Below are 27,218 nucleotides of genomic sequence, written 5' to 3'. Positions count from 1 at the left end.
CCACACAGCCCCAGACCTGGTGTGGCCCTAGAAAGCATAATGCATACATGTAAGCACACAGTTTATAGGTCCAGAGTCCTGATGTACAGCTACAAGGATAAGCCTGCATTTTACACAAGTATCATATGTAACATTTGCATAGGTGGGCAGCTTAGAATAAGTGGGACAGGTTATTGTGCTTTCACAGTAAATAGGGACTGTGGCAACATACTGGAGAGATACCAGCCTTTACTAAGAAATGTGAAACAAATCTTTGAAAATAACATCATTCTTATCTCGGCAGTCTGTTGAAATAGCTGACAAGGAATAGAACATTGATGCCTTTGTAACTGGCTAACAACAGGGCAAAGTTACACCTGGGTTATAGCGATGTTTGTTCATAAATTTATACAAACACTGTGCAAGTATAAATAACTTTTTTCTCTTGTTTTTTTTTCTTCCCTCTTCTTTTGTTAGTTCTTTTTCCTTTGGGATTTTTTCTTGATCTGCGGCCTGAAATTTATTAGATGTGCATTACAAAAGTTAAATAAAGTAGAGGCATTCTGACTGGTAAATAAAATAAAAATATTACAAACATAGAAAGAAGGACTCTAGAAAATCCATGCTTTTTTATCAGGTATTTCAGATCAAAGCAAAGAACTTTTAACCTGCTGTTTAAGTATCCACTTAAAACCCTGAGAAATTATTTCAGAGCACAGTACAGAAAGAAAGAAGGCTGGTTGCATGGAACACTCTACCTTTTTATATCCCACTAATATGACAGTCATTGAAGGCAGCTTTAAAGGCTTGGAGATCAACCAGGGTCTGTACAGCACTTAACTCCAGACTGCTTTGCTGTCTAAAAAATTGAAACTGAAGACACAAAAGCAAACAAATGTCAAATTGAAATCCTATTGAAAGCAAAAAGATGAGGAACATACTACCATATTTGATTTAGATAAGACAAACCATTTGATTTTCTTGGGCAGTTGAAAACCCCTCAATACTTCAGAGAAAGTTGGATTAAATAACAGCTGGTCTGGTTAATCAACAGTTTATGGTGGACAGAGCTATTGGATACCTTTCTCTCCTTTTCCTGCTTAGGAAGAACAGCCATGTATATTTGTTGTTTAAGTTACTCAGCTTGTCTGCAGATGACCTGGGATGCTCCCAAGAGACCATGTTCTCTCTGCCCTTACAACACCCCCCTCTGCCAGTGACTGGCACCAGCTCATCATAATTAATCTAGGACTCACCTTGGCCACCCTCTTCTAATTTTTTGGGGATCCTGAGTGTTAAAGTCTTTCATTCCTGCTCTTGGTATAAGGGATGTAAAAAATAATCATTAATTCCTTAGCAGTCACAGGAAAGAACCTGAAGTAGCTGTTATTTTTCTTCTAGGCTCTGCTTCCTTTTGAGTGCTAGTCTATAAAATATTAAAAAAATATTTGAGAGCACACTTCTAATCATGGCAAATTGTATCCAATTGAAACTTCTGTCACATCGAAACTGGAAACAAAAATATAAAATATAAACCAGTCTTGTTGGGAGAGTTTGCTCTATTAAACTGGGCAACACCTAACATATAGCACAGTAGAGGCAGATGTAGCACAGAACTAAAATTCTGCTGTCACTGCTCATAAAATTCTCGCTCTTACCACAGTCTGGGTCTTTAACTGGAGAAGATTTGTTTCACCTTGTAAGCACTGGTTAAACAGAGGAATATACAGGCTGTCTTCTTAAATATTTGAGCTTTCTATCTCTTTTTTTCCATTAAGATGTGGGGAAAGACTAAACAGATTCCTCAAATTTTGCACTGTGATTACATCACAGGACTGTTCAATTAAAGAACCTTTTATAATATCTAGTTCCAGTTGTCACAAGTCGTCTGCATTTTCCCTTACACTTGTCAGATTTTCCCAAGGATGCTCTGCCATGGTCTTGTTGCTCACAAATAGCAATTACAAGTAGATTATACAAGTCATTCCAACCACATGTTAATAAATCCTGTATAGGATCTCAGTCCAACAGTAGTCTCCATATGATCATCACTGGAATTAAGCAATGTATTTTAAAAAGCTTTTGAAATTCTACGGCTTTTGGTTGCAGTTAGTTCTGTAATTTTACCCTTAAAGCCAGATTTTTAGTGGTATCTACATTTGGGAAGAACCAATACCTAATAATAGCTGCTTAATAAACCTAATTGCTAATGAAAATCTCACCCATTTCTTCTCTCCCATCTGTATTTTGAATGTTGCTGAAAACTTTATCATGGAAATCCAGCTGCAAAAAGCTCATGAGACCTTATTCTCCAGAAACACCCTAAATTTTGTCTTTTGTAATTATAAAGCAACAGCTTGACAGACAGACAGCTTGATGGTATAAGCTCACTTCTCATGCAAAGTCCTTCAAGAAGCCAAAATGTAAACCCCTGTTCAGTCTAAAATACGTGCTACCTGCAACTAATGCAAAAATACACAGGCAGCATTAGTGGTGAATATGGAAGGTGACAGCTGTATGGTTAGGAACAAAGCCCTCTGATGACCCGGGGAAGCAGCAGATAAATCAATGTACCCAGTTCATAAACCCTTACTCCCACATACCCCTTGAACTGCCAACTCATCTCCCTCAAGCATGCTGCCAAACTCTGGTTCTTCAAAGTCCTGTTGGATTTGGTTGCTGTTTTTAAGGCAGGAAATTGTTTTTTTCTCCCTCAGCACCAGAGCAGGACCTTTCGGTAGCGTAGGCAATACTGAATGCTGTCAGACATCAGCGACATGACTGGACTCTTATGCTTTGTTGTGTAGGAGATGCTGGCCACCGGCTCCATCAGCCCTGCAAGGCTCCCCACTGTGGCCATAGCTACTGGCACTTTGGTTCCCTCCTCTGCAAAGCAAGCATCAGGCATTATACATTTTATCATCTGACAAGATGAAAACTGTTACATCACATTAGTGCCTGATTTTTCATTTACATTAAGCAGGCTAGAGGGTGTGACTCTGCCATAAATTTGGAAGTAATTATTATATAAACCAACAGTAAAGGGGGATTTGTGTTAAGGATAATCATGTTTGAAACGCTTAACTATCTGAGCACTACACTGATTTTTATGCTGTTTCTTACTCTGAATATGAGCTCAAGTAGGAGTACCAGGTACAGCAAATAATTATGCTCTCTGCTGATTGACGAGAGTTATTTATCCAGTTCTTCAATATCTTTGGCTTTCTGGTCTGCTGGCCATAAGATATTCCTAAGCATCTCTATATGAGGAAATCCAAAGAATAATTATTATGAGTTGGACAATTTTAAGTGGTGCTCTAAGACTTTGCGTCAGGGAAATGTTGTTTTAAAGGAAGCAGCTTGCTGGAAGTCCAGGCCAGGAAGGTAAAGAATATGAACAGCTGTGAGGAATCTGATGAACAATTTCATTCAAGAATGAAAAGCATCTAATTAGCAGGGTGAACCCATCGCTTTGGCTTTGGAATTTAAACCAGTCGCTAGATTGTACCCGAGTCTCCCAAGACAGCTACAAGACAGCTACCAGTCACCCTTCAGTGTGGTTTAAATCATATATGAAAGATGAAGGCAACGAAGAAAAAGCCCGTTTCTGACACAAACCTAACAAAAGCAGAAGCCCAACATGTTTATGTTTCAGTCTCATCCCTGGAAGTCTTCAAGGCCAGGTCGAATGCGGCTTTTGGCAGCCTTGTCTAGTGGAAGGTGTCCCTGCCCATAGCAGGGGGTTGGAACCAGATGATCTTTAAAGTCCCTTCAACCCAAACCATTCTGTGATTCTATGACGAATTTGACAGTGACTTTGAAAGGAGTGATTTAAAGCACATCTTTTTAATTTTCTTTTCTTTATGAAGAATAACTTGCTTCTCCCCCTACTGTATGTCCCATGAAAATCAAACAGAGATGACCTAAATATACTTAAAAGGATTTGCATTCCAAAGACAAGAAAAGTTTAGAGTCAGCTCAACCTGACAGGCTCATTTGCTCACATTCAGTGAAGACAGCTGTGAATTTCAGGAGAAATTTATACTGGTTGGTTAGTTAAGGCAGAAGCCAGAGAAGGTCCATGCTTTGTGGACTAAAACAACTACAAAGAAACATTTCTAAGGAAGGAAATGACTATAAATGCCACAGAAACAAATCATTTATAAAAATGGTAGTTGAAAAAAATGCATTTCTAACAGGACCTTAGGTTTTACCTTTTTATGCTTACAGGCATTTTGTACTAAAGAACTCCATCTCTCACTGGCTGTTCTCACACTCATTTTTCAAGTAAAAAATTATTGCCAAATGGACAGTAGAATCAGCCTTTTAAACCTACCCACATTAAGACCTGTAGCAACTACATAGGCTCAGACTGAGTAGATCCATTAGTTTTGCGGTCAAATAAATGAATCCTTCTGGATAAATTTGGAATATGTCTTCTCACATGAGCACACAGGCTTTCAGTCATCCTCAGTTCTCTCTCTGAATAGAGATTCATTTCCCATTGTTATCCCATTGTTATGTGGCTGGCAAAGCAATCCTTCTTCCTCAGAGACTCATAAGGCAGTCCATCCTCTTCCTAATTGTTGTAGATGAACATGACATCATAAGAGACTGTTCTGAAAACTAGTTTCCATTTTTTCCAAAGCCATGGGATTATTCTTCTGTTCTGTCTCTCCCTCTCAGTAGGACTTCTTCCACAGGCATGACCACAGCCTAAGAAAGCTATAAAGTGGTGGTGGATGCTTCTTGCTTCCAACATCATCTCTATTACAGGATGACAGAACTCTTTCCTTCTCAACATGTGTCTTATCCCTTGTCCGCCAGTATACATTTCTGATACCTGAGGTTTTTGATTGTTTTCTTCATCCTGATCTCCATGGTTTGGGCTCTGTCTCTCAGGACACCCCCTGGGGCTACCATTCCTGGGAACAGAAATAGCTGTTTTTTTCAAAGTAACTGAAAATAATAGAAATACTTCTGGGATGTAGGTATCTTTGGCCTGTGCCTTCCTTGTAAGTGTCTTCGGCCTTTGAGTGTCTGCCAACTCACCACAAATAAAGGGAAATGAAGAAGTAAGAATAAGCCTGAAAAGGCCTTCTGTAGAAAGCTCTTCGCATCTCAAAGTCCTTAATGAAAGCTAGCATCACCAATAAATGTGGAAAATAAGGCACAGAAGAGGAAAGTGTCTTAGCTAAGGTCATTGAGAAGCAAGAAGCAAATTTCAAAATAACTTCAAGGCCTTCTTTACCAAATCCACTGCCTACAAATAAGATCAATGTATTTCCTAGATTCATTTAGATTTAATTTACAATGCCAGTTACTTATCTCCTGTCTACAAAATAAACAGAAAATGGCAGACAGGGTTTATCATAGATTGAATAAAAGAAAAAAAAAAAAACAAAAAAAAAGGAAAGGAAAAGAAAACCAGATACAAGTGGAGTACTGGTACATTTAGTCCAGGTTGCTATACGGGGGTTGTGTCACCTGTTTCTATAATACATTTTATTTCTAAATAAAGAAAATTACTTTTTGGAAATCATATAGCAGCTACACAACTCAAAACCATGTTATTTTATCTGTACAGAAGGGAATATGGAATTAATTCAGATAAGAAGACAATTATTTTTGTGGAGAGAAAATGAAAAGAGGGATGGAGAAAGACTAGTTTGGATAATGTCTTGTTTTAATTGCATTCCTTATGCTCAGAGAACAGTATCAGAGGTGTATAGGATCGTCAACATAAGATAGAATTAAACTTGACTAGGGATGTTAAGGATAACAAGAAGGGATTCTATAAGTACGTAGCTAATAAAAGACAGACTAGGGACAACGTAGGCCCCTCCGGAGGCTACTGGGAGAACTGGCTACCCTGGATTTGGAGAAGGCTGAGGTTCTGAATGACTTCTTTGCCTCGGTCTTCTCTGGCAAAGGCTCTGACTGCACCACCCAAGTCTTGGAAGGCAGATGCAGGGACTGTGAGAATGAAGACCTTGGGCCCACTGTAAGAGAGGATCTGGTTCAAGACCATCTTAAGAACGTGAATGCACACAAGTCTATGGGTCCTGATGAGATCCATCCGCGGGTCCTGAAGGAGCTGGCAAATGAAGTTGCGAAGCCACTGGCCATCATATTTGAAAAGTCATGGCAGTCAGGTGAAGTTCCCGACGACTGGGAAAAAGGAAATATAACCCCCATTTTCAAGAAGGGGAAAACGGATGACCCAGGGAATTACAGAGCAGTCAGTCTCACCTCTGTGCCTGCCAAAATCTTGGAGCACATTCTCCTGGAAGGCATGCTAAGGCACATGAAAAACAACAAGGTGCTTGGTGACAGCCAGCATGGCTTCACTAAGGGGAAATCCTGCCTGACCAATCTGGTGGCCTTCTATGATGGGACTACAGAACTGAAGGACAGGGGTAGAGCAGTTGACATCATCTACCTGGACTTGTGTAAAGCGTTCAACACTGTCCCACACAACATCCTTGTCTCTAAATTGGAGAGACATCAATTTGATGGATGGACCACTCAGTGGATAAAAAACTGGCTGGACAGCCACACACAAAGGGTTGTGGTCAATGGCTCAATGTCCAGCTAGAGACCAGTGACAAGTGGTGTCTCTCAGGGATCGGTGTTGAGACCGGTCTTGTTCAACATCTTTGTCGGTGACATGGACAGTGGGATTGAGTGCGCCCTCAGCAAGTTTGCCGATGACACCAAGCTGTGTGGTTTGGTTGATACGCTGGAGGGAAGGAATGCCATCCAGAGGGACCTTGACACACTTGTGAGGTGGGCTGATGCCAACCTTATGAAGTTTAACCATAACAAGTCCAAGGTCCTACACCTGGGTCGGAGCAATCCTAGGCACAGCTACAGGTTGGGCAAAGAAGAGATTCAGAGCAGCCCTGCAGGGAAGGACTTGGGGGTGTTGGTTGATGAGAAAATGAACATGAGCCGGCTTCAGTGTGTGCTCATAGCCCAGAAAGCCAACTGTATCCTGGGCTGTGTCAAAAGGAGCATGACCAGCAGGTCAAAGGAGGTGATCCTGCCCCTCTACTCTGCTCTTGTGAGACTTCACTTGGAGTATTGTGTACAGTTCTGGTGTCCTCAATATAAAAAGTACATGGAACTGTTGGAACAAGTCCAGAGGAGGGCCACGAGGATGATCAGGGGACTGGAGCACCTCCTGTATGAAGATAGGCTGAGAAAGTTGGGGCTGTTCAGCCTGGAGAAGAGAAGGCTGTGTGTAGACCTCATAGCAGCCTTCCAGTGTCTGAAGGGGGCCTATAGGGATGCTGGGGAGGGACTCTTCATTAGGGACTGTAGTGATAGGACAAGGGGTAGTGGGCTAAATCTTAAACAGGGGAAGTTTAGATTGGATATAAGGAAGGAATTCTTTACTGTGAGGGTGGTGAGGCACTGGAATGGTTTGCCCAGTGTCATGGTTTAAACCAAACCAGGCAACTCGTTCACTCACTTCCCCCCCTTCTTGCCCTCCCCCTACTCCCAGAGGGACAGAGAGGGGAGTCAAAAAGAATGCAACTCCCACGGGTTGAGATAAGAACAGTTTAGTAACTAAGGTATAACACAAATCACTACTGCTACCACCAATAATAACACTGAGAAAGGAAATAACAAGGGACAAGAATACAACACCTCACCACCAGCCAACCGATAACTCGCCCCCCCAGCCTGACCAAGCACTGACCGATACCTCCTCCAACCCTGCAGTCTCCCAGCCCTTCCGGCTAACTCCCAGTTACATGCTGGGCATGATGTGCTGTGGTACGGAATACCTCTTTGGTCAGTTCGGGTCAGTTGTTCTGTCTCTGCTTCCTCCTTGCTTTCCCTCCTCCCTAGCAGAGCATGAGGCTCACAAAGTCCTTGGCCAAACCAAAACATCATTGTTAGCAGCTCTGTTCCCAAGTCGAAAGTCAAAACACAGCACTGCACCAGCTACCAAGAAGGAGAAAAATGACTGCTACTGCTGAACCCAGGACATTATCCACCCCTTATTCCATACCATTCACGTCATACTCAGATCCCACATTTTCAATATACCATCACTCTTATCTTAGTGCACGGACCAGTCCCTATAACGCTGCTGAATCCATCTGGTCCATGATGTCAGGCTCCATCTCTTTTAACAGTCTTCCAGAGCAGGATAGGCTGTGCGCAGTGCTCATGCTCGTGAGTAATCTGGGCAATAGCGTACATTGCTAAGTCCACCCCTTGATCATAAGTCCATCTCTGTGTTGCATCTCTGCTTTGATGGCCTGAAGTGCCATGGGCCCACCAGGCTCAAAATAATTCACTGTCCCGTTCACCAGTTTCTGCAGCTTGTTGCTGGGGACTCCATACAGCTGCCTTCCATCTCCGATGCTTCCAAAGCACTGGAGGAGCCCAGTGGACTAGATACTTGCCCATAGTGTCCCACACACCCTGCCACTCATGACTGTCCAGCTTTGGGGAAAATCTCTTCGTCCCCCTATATCGTTGTCTAACCCCAGACAAGACCCAAACCTGACTCTGCTTAACTTTTGAGATCAGACAAAATGGTTGTGGGTAGAACACAGCCTGTGTGTGTGCCAACATGCTGATCCCCATCACAATCAGCAGGCAGGTCCCAAGGGTACTCAAAGGCCATTCAGAACCTTCAGAACTCTCACGATGCTGCTGTACTTGTCACTGGGGCTGGTGTAGCTGCTGTGCTTGCCGGCTCTCCCACCACCAGCTTCTCTTTTCCTGAGTTCAGCTCTTCCTCCTCTGCCTTGCTGGGAAATGCTGCGTGGTCTCCTGCGTCCTCCTGGGGCTCGGCGGGCGGCTGCCGGGGAGTGCTCTCGGCCGTCGCGGGGCTGGGCTTGGCCGCCGGGCTCGGCTCCTCTGCGGGGCTCGGCTCCGCCGCCGCCTTCTCCCGCTGCTCGACAGCCGCCTCCTTCGGCTCCTCGACTGCCCAGGCCTCCTCCACCCGCAGCCGTCCCCTCGCGGCCTGCGGCCCCGCTCCCGCCGCCGCTTGGTCCCCGGGGCGCTCTCCCGGGCCGCTTCAGCAGCTGCCGGCTCCTGGGGCCGCTCCCCCTCTGCTCCCCGCGGCCTCACGAGGAGGGAGGCGAGAGCGAGGGCCAGGACGGTGAAGAGCAGCCGGATGGCCAGGTACAAGTCCACGGCCACGTCCGTCCCGCCCTGCTGCTGGAGCCCACCCGTATTACAAGCCATTGCCATAAAGCACAGTGAGACAAGAACCTTAGCCCAGGCCCCACACTTGATAAACACTAACACAGCAAATACCGGCTCTACGTAAGTTACAACATTCTGAAACTGTGAGATCAAGAGGAACAACTCTGATACCCAATAAATCAGCATTGTGACGAGTGACTATTAATCCGGTCAGATCTGTCGTTATCTCAACCCCTTGAGCCCCATGTTGGGCGCCAAAAAAAGAACTGTCGTGGTTTAAACCAAACCAGGCAACTCGTTCACTCACTTCCCCCCCTTCTTGCCCTCCCCCTACTCCTGGAGGGACGGAGAGGGGAGTCAAAAAGAATGCAACTCTCACGGGTTGAGATAAGAACAGTTTAGTAACTAAGGTATAACACAAATCACTACTGCTACCACCAATAATAACACTGAGAAAGGAAATAACAAGGGAAGAGAATACAACACCAGCCAACCGATAACTCGCCCCCCCAGCCTGACCAAGCACTGACCGATACCTCCTCCAACCCTGCAGTCTCCCAGCCCTTCCGGCTAACTCCCAGTTACATGCTGGGCATGATGTGCTGTGGTACGGAATACCTCTTTGGTCAGTTCGGGTCAGTTGTTCTGTCTCTGCTTCCTCCTTGCTTTCCCTCCTCCCTAGCAGAGCATGAGGCTCACAAAGTCCTTGGCCAAACCAAAACATCATTGTTAGCAGCTCTGTTCCCAAGTCGAAAGTCAAAACACAGCATTGCACCAGCTACCAAGAAGGAGAAAAATGATTGCTACTGCTGAACCCAGGACACCCAGGGAAGTTGTGAGTGCTCCATCCCTGGTGGTGTTCAAGACCAGGTTGGACAGAGCCTTGGGTGACATGGTTTAGTGTGAGGTGTCCTTGCCCATGGCAGGGGGGTTGGATCTAGATGATCTTAAGGTCCTTTCCAACCTTAACTATTCTATGATTCTGTGATTCTATCTTTGGTCAATTTTTTTACCACAAGTGGCCTGTAGCTCCAGCAGAGTCCTTTTTGTTCACCAAGATATAATACATAGTCTTCTTTTTCTTTTTCCCTCTAAAAACAAACATTTCTTCTTTCAGCCTATTGTCACTTACACAGCCTGAGAAGATACTATTACATTGACTTCAGCATCAATCAACACCATCTCTATTCCCTCCAGCTATAATTTATTTAGCATTTTATTATCCAGTAGGGCTCTACCCTGGCAAGGAATGCCACTGATGTGAATTATGGTAGATAATAGGTACATAGAAAGACTATAAGCACATTTTGTCAGCTTCATCTAAATTGCTAGTAGAAAGAGCAGTCTGTGAAGTTGACTAGCCAGCTTTGAAAGGCTTTTAATAAGTTGATAGGTAAGATACTTTTTCAAGAAGAACTTCAATGCTGAAGGAGACCGAGGGAGGTTATGGTAAGCAAAACCATCCCTCTGGCTTCCAATAAGTCAGTCCTGCTGTCAGTGAGGTTAGGCAATGAACTGGTTACGTGTATAAACAGCAGATCCTCAGTACTGAAGGTTTCGTAAAGAACTGGTCTTAAGCTAGCGAGATAAAACAGTTATAAACTGAAAAGAATATTTTTGCCACAGAAGATATCTAGTGCCTGGAGTAAAGTCCTGAGCACTTGAAAAGACTGAGCAGCCAGCTAATTCATCCTTAGATGAGCAATCAGGATATGCAGTAGTACCCTGTTCATCCATATTTTATATCAGAGTCTATCTAAGTAGAACCGAGGCCAGGAATGATTGACACAACCCTTCCTTAGCATGCTAAGACCAGGTTTGCAGTCAGTGAATTTAGATAAAGTTTCCCTGTTTATAACATAAATTTGCTGCTCAGATTTCCATTCCAAAAGAGCTGGGTAAGAGGAGGCAGGTGCCTTTACCCCAAGCTCATATTAGGCACAGGGTACTCATTGAACTGAAAACCTCACGAATATTTCCAGATGACACTGTGACAAGACCAGCTCTAGCAGGAGGTGCAGATGTAAGCAGCTTTTATTATAATATTCTTTTGCACAGTGTATGCCATGTATGTTGGCCTTATTTCAAACAAGGAGCAAACCCCTACAGCTATTAGTGATAGCCTTATTTCAAACAAAGAGCAAACCCCTACAGCTATCAGTGATAAGTCGTGTAAACTGATGTATACTGCTCAGAAAGGCAATACTCCTATTGACCTCAGTTAATGTGTGCTTGCCCCATGAAGAAACACTAAAGACCAGCACTAGTACTTTTTTATATTGGAAAGAAAAGTAATTATCTTGTATAAGTTTTACAAATCACTTGCAAGGAAAGCATGCCTTTACTTCACAAGCAGTGTCTCAACAGCACTTCACTAACCAGAATTCTTTCTGTGATATGTTATTAATTATATACCAGTGTCAATTTTGTTTTTTCCTTTACTGCTATGGAATTAAATTTCAAGCCTGTGACATTGGGTAGTCAAGGAAACAAATCTTTATGAGACCTTTGCTAGTAGAAGGTTGAATTTGATGTTAAGAGTGAATCTTTCTTGAACTGAAATGCCATAGAGCATAAGATCAAAATCATCAGACAAAACTCTATAGCCCCACAATATTATCTTTAATAACATTATATTGTTTGGAAATCAAGAAGAGAAATTGGATTCTGCTGCATGTAATTATTAATCAGAAAACAATGTTTATTAAAAAGGATAAATTCTATAATTTAACTCTGATGAACAAATTAGATCAGATCAGTGATTTAGATTTGAGACAACACATTTATCAGGGAAAAGATATGGCTTATTTCCATAGCTCTGTTTTGCAAAATAAATCTTTTAAATTGTTATGGACATCTATATATTCAGTTCCTCTGATTTATCATTAAAAAAAAAAAAATACTAAGCTTGAACATCCCACTATGAATTATATTCCTGTATTTTTCTTACATCAAGAAGTCCACAGTAAGCAGAAAAAGGTGCTAAAAAAGCACCTAAGCCTAAACTCTATCATCCTCCCTTGTAACTCTTTTAGTGGAAGGGCAAAGTGGATTACAAAAACTTCAGCTGACAGATAAATCTCTTGCCTTACAAATACCTTTCTTGCTTTTCCTTGGTATGTCTTCATGAAATCCATCCCCAACTCTAATTGACTTTTCCTCCTCATTCAAGCCAATTTTTTCAATCCTTTATATCGTGGAATACCCTTGGTCCTGGAATTGCGTCTTGAAACCAGCCGTCCAGGTGCATGAAAGCACACTAGTGTCTCAGTCTCCGTAAGGATTTTCTCATTCTTCTCTTCTGCGATTTCTTTGATATGTCTTGACTTTATTTTCTGTTTTCCCTCTGATAGCCCTGATCTCCATGAAGGCATTGTTTGAAGTAGCTTGCTGGTCGTGTGGTATGCAGATTTCTCTATCTGGTCTATAAATTTCCTGGATTTTCTTCAAATTATTTCCTTCTTAGCCTTATTTTCAGTCTTGCCACTTCTATACAGTTCTTCACTATTGCAGAAGATATATGTGGAAAAATAGATCTTTTTATTTTGGAAAATGATGAATATCCCAAACATTCACAATGTGACTATGGATTTTTTCAATGAGCTTAAATTAACTAAATTAATACTTTTGACTATTCTTCCCCAATGTACCATAGCATAATCTGGCATGAGAAGGATTAGAGAAGACTTGATTTAATTATATGCTCTGTCTGAGGAAATACAATTCAATTAAGGAAGATGTGATTATTAAATCTAAAATGCATTAGCATGCATCAATCAGCTGTATGAGCTTTAAATTAATAAATAGTTCTTTTACAGTTATCCAACTACTAGACAGAAAATCAGAATTAAAACCTCTAATAAAATTAGCCCAAGTCTCTCAATGCAGTTTTTAAAGCATAATTTACTGAATGGATCTTAATGCATCATCTTTAGTAAGCTCAATGAAGTTTGTTCCAGTGTTGGGTGGTGTTAAAGTATCAGAGGATTCTGTTTTGTCACAAAACATAGTTTTCTGTATTGCAGGCTTAATTGAAGAGAGCACAGTACAATATATTGGGATTTTTTTTGTCTCAAATTACCTTATAGTTCAAGGGTTGTTTTTTTTTTCAAAAACTTCTATACTTTCCTGTTTAAACATTTTAGCAATTTTTCTCTCAAATTTCTGGTGTGGATGCAGAGAGATATCGAAGAATGCAGTGCATACATAAGCAAAGGATAAATAAAGTGAAACTTTAATTTATGTACACGATGCCAGAAAAGCAGATTAAAGTCTATCAGAAATCTATCTTATCAAGATAGATTTAATTCCTTCTAATACGATGCGATCGTTCAATATCCAGCTCAAGATGCTAATCAGAGAATGTAGGGAGTGCAAAATACGGCCATGTAACCTGTTTTGTCAAGATTTCCTGTATGTAAAGCTATGTATCTGACTTTATCAACCTGACATGAGTATCTGAGCAAGCAAAACCTTCTCCTGGAGCTACACCAAGCCTACCCTACAAGCAGGAGAAGCCCTTATGCTCATACTGCCAGCAGAAACCTGAAAGCTGAACTTTTTAACCTCAGGCTGAATGTTTTCCCTTGATCACTTCTTTTTTAACCCAGTTACATATTTCTTCCTGGAGTGCACGGAGGAAGGAAATAGGCTGTAGGCATGACAGATACTGATAGCCCTGTGAGACACTTCGCAACAAGGAAAGCAACTCTCTCCTTTTCCCATCCCATGGTGACTGGAGAATTACCTCCCCATTAGATGCCTCCTCAGTACCTGCTCTGCTCCTCCGTGAATTTTCATACTGTTATAGCAATGTATCTACATCTCAGGGTTCCCAGTTACAGTGACACATCAGCTCAGTACATGTAACATCACAGGGGGAAACCACTTGAACAAGGCTTATTTTACTCCATGGTGACACATGTAATTGATTTCATTCTCTGCAATGAGATTTTGGTAAGCCTTCACTACATGGTCTTGGCCAGCTTTCATTGCTCAGCTTCCAGGAATTTTTCTTCTGGGTAAATAGCCAGAGGTGAAAAATAAAGAGTGAGAATATATTGCATGAGGAAGAAGAAGAATTACAGGCCAGAAGTCCTTTTGGAAGAGACTACTAAAGGAGTATGGGTCTGCTTCTTCCAATATGATAACTACATATACTCTTTCCTAAGCTGATTTAACACAATTTTAAAGACTCAGAGATCAGAATGAGGAATTTTAATGGTAATTTCCCCACAAGGGCTAATGACAGTTAGATTTATTGTCTCCAAAAGAAGAGTTCTCAGTAGACTGTTGAAAGATGGAAACCATCCCTATAATTCCAGGTCACAGAGCCTTCCTATCCTGCAAAGAAAATAGGACAGAAAGAATAGAGGAAAAAAAATAGACAGAAAATAGAATAGAAAGCAGGAAGAGAGTTGCTAACTAAGCGTGTGGCTTTAGGTGGCAGATTTGGGCTCTGTGGAATCCTGATCTGTTTGCCATGAGGAAAGAAGCTGGTTTGGCTGTACTCTGCAACAGCAAATAGGAAAGTACCGTCTGTGGAACTTGTGAGCCAGATGTCAACCAAAATAACAAAATGGGAGTTGAAAGGAAAAAATCAAGCATTCTTATTTGCCATAATATCAAGATGTTAATGATAAAAACAATCCAGTCACCAAAGGGTATAAGAAGAGCTGCCTATTATGCCGGCATTAAGAATCTAGTCATAAACTAGAAAAATTGGAAACAATGCATGTGCATTGGTGCCAGACTATGACTGAAGCTCATGGAAAAGACTTGTGCAACTAAAAAGATTGAATTAGCTTGTTTAGGATAGATCAAGCTGATTGCAGAGCTTGGGAAGAGTATTTTGTATTGCCCTTGGCAACTCTAAAATAGTAGTCTTGAATATTCCTCAACTATTAATAAAAGGCAGAGGCAGATCACATGCTGGTCTGTGCCTGCTACAGACCATAACATTCCCACAATTTGTGCAATAGAAACAGCTATTTGTAGCCCACAGAAGAAAAAAAAAAATGCTGTTGTCTTCACCTTCAATGACCTATGATCCTGGTCACTTATGGGTAATAAAGAGCTCTTTAATAGTGCTAAAAAAAAAAAATAATAATTTTCTGATTATGAAAATGCTGCATTAAACATGAAGGAATTTTCTCTTTGCCTTCATTATAAGAACAGAGACTCATCTTTGAACTAAAGTGAGTTGTGTTTTAAGAGGTAAGATATCATGAATTTATTACATTTGCTATCTGTACACAAAATAAAAGCCAAACCATTAATATATTTATTTAATGCAAAAGAGTGAATCTTGCAAAAGTGACCATTATTTTGAGCCATACCATCTGGAAGAAAAGATTTTAAACACTTATCAATCACCATTCACATTGTTTTGCTACAAGTAGATCCCACATTTAAAAATTAAACAGAAGAAAGCTATGATTAAAAACCTTTAAAAGAAGTATATATGTAAAATATATATACTTATATATATACTGCGATATAAAATGGAAATTATGCAAGTAGAAGGTGGAAAGAGGAACTAATAGCAGTCAATACACCAATTACAAGCCCAGAAATAGAAAGAATTGATGAAGGAAGCAAAAAGATACAGGAAAAGAGTTGGCAAGATATTAGGTATAATAATGCAGCTGAAGTTTATATAACTAGAATAAAATTAAACAATGACTTTGGTATTTTACCTACTAGGCATGGTGGTCGTGCATTGGCTACTGTAATGGAGAAGTCAATTAGGTTTTTGTGTTTGGGAAAATAAAATGGTTTTATATCATGAGATGACAAAATATTTTTTATTTTCATAGCAACTGAGGTTGATAGGAAACACAGATAACCAAAAATGGATGGTTTTAACTTAGCAAATCTTATAAACACAGATTCAGGGTTTGAAATGACCATATAAAACAGGCATTTGAGGTTTTAATATGTATTTTAGAACCATGGAGAATTTCCAGATGATTGAAAGAAAACTAAATGCTATTATAAAAAATGGAAATGCAACGAGCCCTGAAGGAGAAATCTTATTCTTTTCATTTTTTCCTAAGAGCTTCACTCTTGTCCACCTACTAGATTTTCAACAAAGTTAATGAAAGAAAGCACTAGTTGGAACTTAAGACAAAATGAGTGTTTTCATGTCACCTACTTCAGGCTTAATTCAGCATAAGGGTTCAGCTAGTCCCTGGGCTCCTCTCTTGTTGAGTAAGATGGAAACACCTCTACACCATGACTGTCATCTTAAAACAAGTGTCTAAGCACATGGGCATAAATAACCTTTGGGCACCCCTCTTCAACTGACTAAAGACTAGAAACAGCTTTATCCAGTGCCTTACTTGCAGATGGTGAGGTAAGGTTAAGTTATGAGAGATAAATAGCAGGCTCCTGTGACAGTGATAATACTGTGTCATTTAAAGCTATGAATCCCTTCTTCTGTTCACCCTGGATATCTGTGTTTCTTATTTTGTGTCCTAAAAGAGAAAAACACTTAAAATTATCCTTCTTAAGAAGAAAAAAGACTGAAGATTCAAAAATTTAAGAAAAAAAGTCCAATGCATGAAAAGATGGTGCCATGAAATTTTATTTTCTTGAAAACAATGTATCAAACTGGGAAAAGAAGCAAAAGAATCATTAAAAACAAGTCAAGAATTATTACTCAAGTATGCAGAGCTTTCCTCAAGGGCCTGAAGCATATGTCCTTTTCTAAATACAGTTTTCATATTTACTGTGCTCTATTCAGCCAAAAGAACTGAAGAACTAGCAGACAGCTACACAGTGCCAGTGTATTTATGATAAGAGCTTTGCATGATTTTCTTTTTCTGTACATTATCTAAACATTAAACTCATATTGCAGGCATGATTCTCTAAGTTCAGTGTCAATAACTGCTTGGTAGTATGCTGGGGTGAGATAATATGGTCTTGTACAAATGACTATACAAGTAGCATCTCTAAGTATCAGTGTTTAGCAGGGTACAAAATTTCATTCCAGAAAAGGTATACCTTCCTGTTGTTCCAGCAGTGCTTTCTAAAACAAAACAGTAACTTTACCAAGGCCTGAGGGTTATAAAAGCCTTGATTTATTATAAAGGAGAAATCAGATTTAACCTGAAGTGAACAAATGCTTTGTATAATATGAAGGGGATCCCTGTGACTTAAAGCCTGGGGCTTCTTAAATCAAAATCTGATGAGCTCTAACGGCTTTGATCCTCGCCTCCTAATGTCTCAACTGTTGGAAAAAGCCTCAGAGAAAGGTCAATTCTACAGAGATCTTCTTACAGATTTTCTGAGCTTCTCCACCTGCTCTCATCCTCCTTCTACTAAAGACACTAAAGCGACTCAGCTTTGTAGCAGCATATTGGGTTTTCATGAGAGCTGCTGTAGTCTTATGATGTGAGTTTGCAGTGTGTCCAGGTATCTTTTCGCATCCTCCTGATACTCTGTTCCCTCCTCCTGCAAGAGCAACAGGTGCCCTAAGTAATTCTGAGGAGATTTCCAATAGTGCAGGATGGTAAATTCTTGGTCATGATGTTAAAATTTGCTAACGCAATTAAGAGAGACCAAGATTCCTGAATCTGTCTTTCAGATAATCTACTTTTTCTTAGAACTTTCCTTCTGTGCTATTACACAACCAAGTGAGTTTTAAGGAAGTATTTGGCTAAAGAGGAAGAATGACAAGGTCAGGTTTAATAGTGTCAATGTAGTTTTCACAGTGTAAATGCAGTAGTTATTTTTAAGCTTAGCCCTGCATCCATAGAATTCAATAGCAAATGCATGAGGAGTAGATATAGGTACCAAAGTCGACTGTAGCTGCAACTTTTTCATGTTGAAAATGACTTAGTAATTGGATGAATACTTCCTTTGATGAGATCCATTATTTTCTATTCGAAACACAAAGCTCTACCCCACACACCTCTCCTTCTGGGATATGAAATGCTTTTATTGGCGTATAGCTGCTGCAGGAAATGGCAGGGGGATTCTTGGCAGGGGATTGCTGCTTTTTGCTCTTTTTTTTTTTTTTTTTGACAATACAGTTTTTATAGGCTCAGAAGTCTGTAAATCCTTACAAAGTTACACCACTTCTTATGGAGTATGAAACACTGGATTTTCATACTTCCTCCAGATTAGACACCTTTGCTGCATAATTGTCCTGTTAACACAGTCACCTGTGTATAAGAAAGCTGAAGCTAGAGCATGTGGTGCACAAGAAAGTGGCCTCAGTAGGTGTGTAGCTACAGAATAGGACCAGCTGTTGTCCTACAGAGGACATTGTGGTTACACAAGTAAAGGAATCATGCTTACAGTGGCTGAGGATAGAGTGGGATATTGCTGATGGGGAAGAATGCTTTGAGTCCAGACAGGGTGGTTGAATCCAAAAGTCTTCAGATGATTGACAGCCTTAATGGGAACAGGCTGGTGGTTGGAAAATGGTGGCTAGAGAGAAAAGCAGAATGGTTTCTCTATGACCACAGTTTGTTAGTAGGGGGTCTGGTCTCATACAGGAACAGTGCAATAGATTGGAAAGTTGAAAGAAGTAACAAGAATTGAAATGAGGAAGGAGCAGAATGGTGATACAAACTGCTGTCTTTATAGTAAAACACGATCCCGGAGAATAACCTGTTTTCATAGATTTTCTACTAGAACTCCTGAAATACAAACACCTGCAAAAATGAAAGGTGCCAGGAGGAAGGGGAAATGCTTTTTGTTGCTATCTTCTACTTTAATGTGCTTAATAACTGTGTAGCTGACTCCTGCAAAGCTTAGCTCTGGCAGTCAGGGAATTTTAATACCATAACAGACAAGTTAACTGACAATTTTATAGAAAACATTAACATTGCAAATACAGAGATTAGCAAGTTTGGCAACTTTGATAGAGGCTGTATCAATCATTTTTGTTACCGTTGCACTCAAACCTTTCTGCCCTGAATCTCTGGGTAGAGTACTAAAATTCAACAGTACAAATATTCAAGCATAAGCCAAGTTAAACAGAGGGAGATCTTAAATGTGAACCTTCTCAGCAGGACCTTGTTGTACCAGGAGAGAATTTTAAATTCAGAGTAAAAGCTCTTAACCAAAGTGACTTGGTAATTAAGGATAATCAAAGGGCAACATAAATAGGTATTAAAGTACAACTTATTACAGCATACACTGTGTAAGACATTCTGAGTTGTATTAAAATTGTATACTAAGAATTTTAGAGAAACACAAATTGTTTCACAGGGAAAGGATATGAAAAGTCAGTACAAGCAAGGTCTGGAGATGTATCTTGGACATGACATTAAAAGGAATTTTGAAGGCAAAATTTTGTACATGATTGTCATGGTTTAATCCCAGCTGGCAACTAAATACCTCACAGCTGGTGTGGGATGGGGAGGAGAATGAGAAAAAAGTAAAACTTGCGGGTTCATATAAGAACAGTTTCATAATTGAAATCAAGTAAAATATAATAATAACAATAACAATGATGATAATAATATTAATTTAAAGAGGGGAGAGAGAGGAATAAAACTCAAGAAAAACAAGAGAAGCACAATACGATTGATCACCACTCACTCACCCATCCCATCCCATTCCAAGCAGCAATCGGTGGCTCCTGGCCAACTCCCCCAGTTTATGTAATGAGCGTGATGGGGGCATGGAATATCCCTTTGGCTAATTCAGATCAGCTGCCCTGTCTGTGCTCCCTCCTGGGTTCCTGTACTCCTCTTCACTGGCAGAACACTGGAAACTGAAAAGCCTTTGATTTAGGGTAAGTACTACTTAGGAACAAATAAAACATCTGTGTGCTATCAACTTATTCTCATACTAAATCAAAAACAGCACTGTACCAGCTACTAGGAAGAAAATTAACTCTATCCCAGCTGAAACCAGGACAATGATCCAGCTGGGGTTTCAACAAATTCTGTAAAGCCAAGCATATAATAAGTCTGTGAAGTGATCAGAGTAGGAATAATTTTTAGCACCCAATTAAGGCATACAGGGTAGAAAGCCTAGGAACATAGCTGTTAAAATATCACAAGCATCTGTCAATCCTGTCTTGTCTGCTGTGTCCATTGGCAGCTTTTCCTCTCCCTGTTAAGGTACCTTAAAGCTCTCTCTAACCGTATTTATTGTAGGAAGACAGATGGTCTGACTTTTCAAAGATATATATTTCCCTTATTATATCACAGTTCTGGAATCTGCTGGTGGAAGAAAAAATTTGTGTGTAAAACAGTCTGAATGAGATTCATTACTAAATAAAATCTCTTCTGACAGTAGTAACACAAAATCAGACCTTACCCTTCTGAGCTAGGAAAAACCTTGAACACACTTTGAAACTTGCTGGAGTCCTCCTTCCCTATTAAGCTCAACGTATGTTAACACTCTTCCAGTTAATAAGTAGATACTACCATCCATTCTCATTAGACAAAATCAGTTCGCTGGGAGATATCCGTATAAACTGGTGATCCTAATTAAACTCTTTCCAATTAACTTGCTCTTCATGGTGGTTTTAGCATTATCTCACTTAAATCCAGAGACTTTTGCTATCCTGTGTGAGACTTCAGCAGCACTTTCCCTACTAATAGGGGTTGAAGAATGCATTCCAGAAAAGGGATATATCTTATTGAGATAAGTCCTGGTTGAAACGATGACAAGCTTCTAGTTTGCAAAGCACTTCCTGATATTTCAAAGTGTGAGGGTTGAATGGCAAAATGCTTTAACTGGATGTGAAGAACCATAGACTCAGTCACCAGTTCCCATGTATGGTTGTCTTATTGCTTCCAGGGACTCCAGTCTTATTTCTCCCAGGCATCTTCACTTTTCCCCATGTCATCAGGTTTCCTTCCCAGAGCAGACGTCTCCAGCTGTTGTATGCTAATGAAGAAAAATTACAGCTTAGTACTTTTCAACCAGACAGTGTTGTATGTAAGCCCCTGTTAAACGCTGTTAAAATGACAACCCTTAAGAATAGCAGCCATTACCCATAAGGGACTGGCTTTATACTTGCAGCATGAAACTCAAACCTTTTTGCCTGCTTTGCCATAATGAAGCATGAAAAATATTTTCCGAGGCAAAAAGGACATTTCTGTGCATTTGTCAACCCTCCCCCCTCAACTCTCACATTTGTTTTTCGACTCCATCTTCCCTCAAAAAAATAGTCGACAGATTTAATATATAATCTGTGTTTTTAACAAGCAAGTGTAGAAGTCAAATAATTCAAAAAGGTAATCTACAGGATTCATTTCTTCATGATAATTGAAAAATCACATCACGTTTGGAAAAAAAAAAAAAAAAAGAGAACAATTTAAATATATTTGTACAAAAGCCAAAATAAAGAACAAGTAAATCTTGCATTTCAGTTGTCAGGTTAACATGAACACGTAACTGGGAAAATACATGAACACACTGAGTACAGGCCAACTAACACTCTACCAAAAAAGCATATGATTTAGGCCAGTAATTTTTTATCCTTCATTTCTTGCAGAAGATGCCTTCTGTATCTCATCAAGCAAGTACTGAATTAAGAGGAACAGAGTACTCTTACTAGTATAAGAATGGGCTTGTGGGGTGATAGATTTTAAGAGGACAGATTTGGAATTGGATAGACTTGGAAAGGTAGACACAAAAGCTTTCACCTCCTTCATCTTCCTTATCCTCTGCCAAGTGTATGGGAAGGAAGGAGGAAGAGTAAGGCAGTTCTTGTAGGAAACGGTCATCTACATGGCAGTGAGGGGAGATGAAGCTCCATGCTCCAGAGGAATAGGAGAAAGAGGGTAGAAGCCCAAGATTCCTGTGTGGATCACGCTTTAAAAACTCCTTGCCTTCTACTCCACCATCTTCAGTTATTCCAAAATTCCAATATGACCTACCTCAGTGAGATGTTTGGTCAGTTTTGTCACTCAGATATGAGGCTGTCCTCTAATTCCTGAAGAGAAAGAGTGAATAAAGAGTGGCTTGATGGTGGCTCTTCTCTCTTACTTCTCCAGCTTTCTTTTTAACAGTCTGTTATTCTCTCCTCCAAGTAATATCCTGGCTGTGAGAAAAAATGTGTTACCTGGTCAGCCTGGGAGGAGAAGATACCGAGGAAAAACAGATACACAGACACTTTCACAGGAGAATAAAACTCATGGGAGACATGACAGCAAGTTCTATGTCTGAAATCAACTGGGGGGGGGGGGGAGGAGAGGGGAAGGAAAAAAAAACAAAGAAAAACAAGAAACAAAGCAACCAAGAGAAATTCACAAAAGAACCCAAAATTTATTTTGACAGGGGATACAACAAAATTCACGTACATTATAGATATTCCTCAGCAAACACATACTGGTCTTAATGAAAGACTGGAATTCAATTAACTAATTTATAGATGAGATTATATTATCTGATTTATCATTACCTTTAAACTCTTAAGTCTATGACTCAGTCAATTTTAGATACCCTTCCTCCAATAATAGGGTACACATTGTTCAAATATTTGCTTATACATAAAGCTTTTCATAATAAATGGGCTAAAATTGTTCTTTTGTTGTACTTTAGCAGAGAACAGATGCATCAGTTCAACAGCCTTGTGATTTTTCTGCTCTTCAAGGAAGAGTTTGCTGCCAGAAATATCATTGAATTTCTGTCTGAAACTGCCCCCTCAGGTCACCACTAATGTAAATCTAATAGATAAATCCCTCACTTTTTAGGACAAATCAAAAAAAACAAAGAAATAAGCACTTATTGTGAATTTCACTAGCATGAATAAAGCTTTTTTGGGGAAAACCTTGCAACACAGCTTTAATAGCTCAATCTTAAAGTAGCAGTAGGGCAAGGAATCAGAAGGAGATTCCTTTAGCAGAGAAAAAAAAATTGTATTAGCTTGCAGAAAAGACAATCCCATTGTTATATTAATTTCCACAGGGATTTACACTTCATTAGATGTGCAGATAATTACCAAGGTAGTCCAGATGCTTTTCAGAAACCTTTGATTCCCACCATTTTACTGTCTTTACATTTGTTACCTCTATTTATTGTTTGTAGAACTGCACAGATCAGAATTATTATTATTATTATTATTTACAGTGCTACTAAGCAGTACTATAAACCTTTGAATGACCTTGGAGACTGTCCAGCTCACCCACTTTTCACTGAAGTGGCTCATTCTATCAAGGACTGAGAAGATGCTCAGAGCTATTTTGGTACAAGATGTATCTCCAGGGCTGAGAATTTCTATAGCGACATAGAAGCACTCAGATACTCTATGTAGGAAATACACCACACAAAAGCCTCATGTACAACTTAAGCTCTGCAATGATGATTAAAGGGGCTTGAAGGCTAGAGTAAACAGAGCTTTGTGCAGGCTCTTTGCACCTGCATGAGCATTACTTTAATTGCTTAAGCTTGTTTACTTTTCCTCTCACAGCCAGAACCTAGAGATAAGCTCTCACTGCAAATCAGCCTGAAAAAAAGCAGCCTGTGCCAACAGCAGAAGGAATTGAACCCATGAATGTGTTCATTTTACTTTGCAGGCATGAACAGTTCATTATTACAGCCAATTATTCCACTTCTTCTCCAACCAAACACTAAGCAAAGCATGAAAATTAGAGCTTTAAAGTTGGTAGTGCATGTCCTTAAACAGAATGGGATACCAAGCAGATGACTGGTGAATCGGGGAGAAATGTCATAGCCTTAGCTTTCCAAGATGTCTTCAACATCTAAAGACAAATTTTCTCCAAAAATAAAAAAAGAATGGGGTAGGGGGGATGGGATAACATGGACACAACACATGAATGGACATGATGCTATCAAATGTCTAAACAAACTGGTTAGCCCCAGATATATATCTTCATACTCATTACGTCTAATTGTCTGCACTGGAAATGTGTGATGTGGAAGTCATGGTATGCACCTAGTAGTGCTTACGGGCAACCAGAATAAAGACAATAAAGTTGTTATTGTATTTTTGAGCTGTGACTGACAGCTTGTCAGAAACCCAGCTCTAACCTCACACGTGCCCTGTGATCATAGAATCATAAAATAGTTTGGGTTGGAATGGACCTTTCAATGTGATCTAGTCCAAACCCACAACAGTGATCAGGGACATCTTCAACTAGATCAAGCTGCTCAGAGCTCAGTCTGACCTGACCTGACCTTGAATGGCTCCAGGGATGTGGCATCTACCACCTCTCTGGGCAACATATTCCAGTCTTTCACCACCTGCTGGCCAGCATATTTTGATGCAGTGAAGAATCCAGTTGGCTTTCTGGGCTGCGAACTCACCTTGTTGGCTCATGACTAGCTTTTCATCCACCAGTATCCCCAAAAAGAACAGAATAGGAACATTACTATGCTATTGTAAAAGTTTATGGTGCATCCATAAGCTGACTATTGTGTATGCAGCTTAGGTTTCTCCATCTCAAAAAAAAGATATAGGAGAAATAATAAAATAGAACTCAGAGCAACAGGATTAAACAACTGTGGAGAATGTTCCGTGCAAAGTGCAAATACACAAACAGGACTCTCCAGCTTGTGGAAGAAATGGCAGTGAGACGAGGCTGTCAGGAAAGACATCTGAAAAGTCATGGGAAAGCAAGGAACAAGCAAACAGGAATGATTTCTCATCCCAGCCAGTAAAAGAAGCAGAGGACATCAAGTGACAGGAGCAAGTGACAGATTCAAAACAAAAAAGGGGAGGTACTTATCCACATAGCACCTAGTTAAAGATATTCTTGCCACAGGATATTACAGATGCTAAAATCACATCTGGATTAAGAAAGTGAGAAGAAGATACTACTTAGATGTAGTATCCACCTATAAGTAAGGAAGTCCTTAAATTGCAAATTACTAGAGGCTGAGAGGATATTCTGTGAAATTACAACTCCATGCTTGCTCTGTTCTTGTACACTGCTCAGGGCACCTCTTGAACAGGTAGTAGGCTAGATACACTTCTGGCCTGACTAGTACAATTCTTCTGTTGTTTAGACCTCTTATTGGTTTCAATAAAATATTCAGTTTGGAAAATGTAAGCTGATGTAACCTAGAAGCCAGAAGGGTAAACCATGAAAACAAAATAAATCTGAGAGAGCAACAGCTTATATTTCATTCCTTCCTGGTTAGGCACATTATCAATATATTTTTATGATATTTTTATATCCACCTCCCACAGTTTTTCCTGCTCCACGTTTTTCCACATAGCCCATTAGAAAACTGCTACTCCATTTATACGGTGGGACTCAGTTAGAAGCTATGTCCAGCTATTTGCAAGGGGGAAAACCATAAGTAAATGTATCAGTAAAATTTAATCAGAGTTTGGATATGATTCAGAAACGTCCAAGACAGACAGACACCTACATTGCTCTCTGCAGGGGTGGATAACTTTAACTTAGTAGAAACAGAGAATAAAAGCCTAGAAGATCTTCTATAAGACTAGTAGAAAAGTTCTGTTTAAACTCTTTCTCAGTGGAAAATTACCGAGTCTGATCCTTGATCTCCAATATGATAATGGACTTTTTTTCTCAGAAAGTGACAGATTCTTAATGGCAAACTTTAGTTTTTAATTTAGAAAATAATTAAAAGGTGTTTAGTTTGTAACTGCAAACTCAACACTCTGTTTCAGAAACGGCACCAAAGTATCTCAGGAATTTGTCATTTGCGTCCTTGTCTCGCTGACATCTCTGCACCATCTGCCCTGAATGAGCAACAGTTCCCATGAGGTACAGCAGTGATTCAAAGCAAAAATAGACTACAGAATACATCAGGAGCCCAGGGATCCCACTTCACAAAGCAGAAGCATGCAGGAGCTATCTACACTATAGATCTCTGGAGGAAACCCTTCTGAAACCACATTCTGAGCAAAAACAGTGAATTCACCTCTCTTCCTCATCCTTAATTTTTGCAGCATAACTCCTGAATCTGTGCAAACCTATATGATTTGTCAGTGCGAATAAATAAGCTTTTCTTTAAAAGTTTGTATGCAGAGGTTGGGTGAAAAGCAGTGGCAGACTTAGGAAGAGTTAGGAATGTATCTAGCAAGATTTCTCTGCAGTGATTAAGAGTCGCACTACCTAAGATTTTTAGAGCAAAAGCTGTACTTTGATGAAGCTTTAATTCTATTACACCTTGCTATTTTAATGCAATATGAAGTCAGAAAAGTCAACAGATTTGAATCTGGAAACACCTAACATTTCAATGTGTTGAGACAAATGTTTTTGGTTTAGGTATTATTCTTCTCCCTACCATCAAGTTTTAAATATTACAATTGCTTTTTCCAAACGTTGCCCTTCCACTTTGCTTTATTAGTTGGTATTTAGGTGCTAAATAGTAAGTAGCATTCATTCTACTGAGTTTTGTCGCATTCTGCAGTTTGAACAGAAGTAGCTGAAGCATCATTCTTTAATAGTGGCATAAGTCCTTGTATGAGTAATAAAAACTGCCACTTTATGAGGCAAGCTAAATGCTATCAAAATGATGAATGAACTATTCCCTTTTATTTGTTCAGCCTTTCCCAGTGGTATTCCCATAACCCAATTTAAATCACCAGCTTGTATTCTACTTAAGTATCTATGTGCTTGAAATACACAGATGTCTGCATGAAAGCCCTTCAGAATGGGCTGAAGGGCCATTTAACTGTAAGCAAACAGTTAAAGAGTTGAAATGGAGCTGAAATACAGAACTAGGATTAATCCCCATGTTCTGAAACAGCTCTTAAGAGAATTTTCTAGGTAGTTTAAGAGACCATCCTGTTTTCAGCCACATGCTTCTGCTTATCCATGGGAAGCTGAATCCAAGACTGAGCAGTCCCCCTGGACTGTAATACAGAACAATAATATTCAGATCAAAAGCATCTTGATTAGATGTAGCAGATTTTTTTCCTCCTATGAGGATGAAAAAATCTCCAGATTTACCTTCTTTCCAAAATTAAAGGCAAACATTTACTTCCAGTGACATGTTTATGTCCTATAAATTTGTTCCTACAAGGATAGCTGAAATCCCAGCCCTGCTCTAACACGCTTCAAGGAGTTAAAATTACCTTCAGCCAAACGTCCCAGGATATAAACTTGAAAGAAGTCAAATATATCTCACTGGAGTTTGACTGGATGATC

The 27,218-nt window shown here is 40.0% G+C and overlaps 1 protein-coding gene across 11 annotated transcripts in view; it reads left to right on the top strand.

Annotated features, from left to right (window-relative positions):
* BEGAIN (brain enriched guanylate kinase associated) overlaps nucleotides 1-27,218 on the top strand; it is a 172,563-nt gene that overhangs the window by 113,058 nt on the left and 32,287 nt on the right. The window lies entirely within an intron of this gene.

Source organism: Pezoporus flaviventris, unplaced genomic scaffold, assembly GCF_033815535.1.
Source record: "Pezoporus flaviventris isolate CSIRO_AGI_PZ_B2104156 unplaced genomic scaffold, CSIRO_AGI_Pfla_v1 ptg000036l, whole genome shotgun sequence".
Classification (NCBI taxonomy): Eukaryota; Metazoa; Chordata; class Aves; order Psittaciformes; family Psittacidae; genus Pezoporus; species Pezoporus flaviventris.
This window is presented reverse-complemented; position numbering and strand designations above follow the sequence as displayed.